The 3131-nt window shown below is 36.6% G+C and overlaps 1 pseudogene; it reads right to left on the reverse strand.

Annotated features, from left to right (window-relative positions):
- Nucleotides 1-1888: 1888 nt before the first annotated feature.
- On the reverse strand, nt 1889-2869 carry LOC116854854 (annotated as a pseudogene).
- Between the last annotated feature and the right edge of the window lie 262 nt (nt 2870-3131).

The raw sequence follows: 3131 nt of genomic DNA on the forward strand, positions 1-3131 counted from the left end.
ATGTGACATTGGGCAAGTCTCTTAACTGCTATATCTATAAATGAAAGGGTTTGAGTAGATCACCTTTAAAGTCATTTTCAGCTCTTTTAAAATATATAATTTGCAATGTGATTACTGTTTGACTTGTAACACCTCATTTATGAAGAGTCAGCTCTTTTCTATTTCTTCAAAGATAATTTTTCATCTTAAAATTTTACATTCTATTCATGGAAATTTTTTAACTTTTTAGTCATTTTATTAATGAATTTATGATATCATTCTAATGTATAGATAACAGAGCTTCGGTTAATTTTCTAGGATATCTGATAGTATTAAGAAGAACAAGAATATTAACAAAATTTCTAGGAGTTAATCATCTATATCTCAGTTGGAACTATGATACACTACATTCAATTTTCTGGTTAAAGAACAGACCACCACCTCCTTCCATCTGTGACTACTGCCAGTTGATTTCATATATATTCAGTTCTGAAACTTTACAAGAGACATGAAGCAAGCCTAACTATAAATTTTTCTTGTTCTTAGAGGTAGCATGATTTAATTCTTCATACCTACCACCTTGATAATTACTGATGTCTGGCTTAAGTGTGCTTCAATTTGGAAATTACATCAGACTCAAAATACTCTTTATTAGCTCTTAACTTTTTTAAAGGTAGGTTTTCTCATTTACTTGTAGGAGAAGTATATTTTATCAAAATGTTGGCAATGTGAACATATATTAGCAATATTTCTCTTCCTAGATTTGGTTCAATGTAGCAAATGTTTACTGAAGATCTCCAAAAGCGAGGTAAAGCACCAATGCTAGATGTAGATATTTACTATGACTTCATAGTTTCTCTCTGTTCATTATATTAAGTGAAAATTTGAGTTTCAGTTGTTTTCTCTAATGTATCATCAGTGTTAGGAAGCACAATTCTCCTAACCATCCAGTCACATTTAGAGTACTAACTTATTGTTATTTCTACATCTCTTGATGATTTTAATGTAGAAACTTTATTCAAAGAATCACATCTAATATAGTTTCTAAAGAGTAGTATTCAAGTGTACTGATAATTTTTTATTTATAGAAGAATATGCTTAGAAAACATCTTGAAGCTATTAATAACTCTTCAATTAGAAGACATAGATTAAAATTCTGTGAACATATTTGTCAAGTGATTTCTCTCCTTCTGAGAACAGTAGTATGTAGAAACAGAAACCCAAACCAAACCAAATAGATAAAACATGAATGTTTCACTAAATTTCAGGAATAGAAAAAAATTGATAGTTATTGGCTCCAATTCTATATATTATAGGTAATATGCTACTCTAGATAAATGAAAATGATTTCTTTTGCATATCTAGGCTTTAGGATTTTTCCTAGTCAAGCAGGATAGGATATATAAACAGAAATACACACACACACACACACACACACACACACACACACACCCCATACTTTGGTCCTTGGAATCATATTATGATTCTACTCTTGGATCTGTAATTTTCCAACTTTAAATAACTTTACTTCCCATGAGTTTTCTAATCTATAAAATGGAGACGATGAATGATATCTAGTTCACTGGGTTATCATAAAAAGTAAACTAAACAAAATATGGGCAGCAGAGTGAAAATATATAATTTAAACTGTTGGTAACAGATTTCCTCTTATTAAGGGAACTGCTTTTATTTAGAAAAAGTAAACTATTGAGGCTGAGTATAGTATACTTTATTGATGGTACATGAAAAAGTAGGGCTCCCTAAGTCCTTCCTCTTTGTGGTTCTGGGGTGGAAATTGTAGAAGTCAGGATATTCTCAGTGTGTTGGGGGGATTGAGTTGAGTCAAAGACTCCCGAGCACCTGAGGGCCTCTCTTGTGCTCTCACTGGGGCTGGTGGTCCAGGGAGCTCTTACTTTTTAGAGGTTATGTGGGTCATAAGTTCTACCTGTTGCCATAGCCAAATTTATTGTCATTCTAGGAAATAAGCTAAAAAAGGTGGTTGTTGAGGACAATGCTGCTCCAGAATCAGAGGTGGCAGAGTGGGCATCACTGTTAAAGTTGCAGAAAACAGTATCGTCCTCAGTCTCGTCCTCCCTTTAGGGAGCCCTCTGATATCTGTTTCACCACCTTCTTAATGTCACTATATTTGGCAGCTTTCTCTAGGCAACAGGTCAGATTCATGTTTGACACACTGGGGGTTGGGACACAGAAGGCCATGCTAGTGAGCTTCCCATTCAAGTTGGGGATAACCTTGCCAACAGCTTAGTAGTGTCAGTAGAAGCAGGGGAGATGTTCTGGGACTCCCTTTGATCATCATGCCACAGCTTCCCAGAGGAGTCATCTGCAGTATTTTGGATGGTAGTGATGGCATGGACTGTGGTCATCAGTACCTCCACAATGCTATAGTTGTCATGGATGACCTTGGCTGGGTAGGGGCAAACAGGTGGTGGTGGTACAAGAAGCATTATGGTCAGTCTTGGAGTTTTCATTCTTCTCATGGCTCATACCCATCACAACCATGGGGTATCAGCAGAAGGAACAGAGATGATGAGCCTTTGGCTCCACCCTTCAAGTAAACCCCCCAGCCTTCTCCAAGGTAGTGAAGACACCAGCGGATTCTGCAAAATATTCAGCACCAGCATTACCCCCATTTGATATTGGCAGGATCTTGTTCCTGGAAAATAGATATGGGTTTTCCACTGGTGGCAAGTCTCCCATTCTCAGACTTGACTGTGCCACTGACCTTGCCCATGCTAGAATCATACAATAATATGTAGACCATATAGTTGAGGTCATTGGCAGTGACAGTATCCACTCTGTCTGAGTTAAAAGCAGTCCTTGTGACCAGGTGCCCCATATGGCCAAATCCATTTACTCTGACTTTCACCATTGAGTCTCAGACATGCAGCTGGCATTGCACAAGAAGATACAGCTGTCTGTTGAACAGGGAGGAACATAGAGCTTAAACTACTTATTTAGCTATGGAAGATAAGGTCCTGAAACCATGATTTAGAAAAAGACAAAAGAAATAATTAACTTCTCTGCTTAAAAAATGAATAGATTTCTTAGTCATGAGGAGAAAGAAGAGCGAGATAATTGAAATTATGGATCTGAACTATGAATAAATAAGTGGCTGGAAATGTTCAGTATCA

Source organism: Lontra canadensis, unplaced genomic scaffold, assembly GCF_010015895.1.
Source record: "Lontra canadensis isolate GAN:19392208 unplaced genomic scaffold, GSC_riverotter_1.0 scaffold96, whole genome shotgun sequence".
Classification (NCBI taxonomy): domain Eukaryota; kingdom Metazoa; phylum Chordata; class Mammalia; order Carnivora; family Mustelidae; genus Lontra; species Lontra canadensis.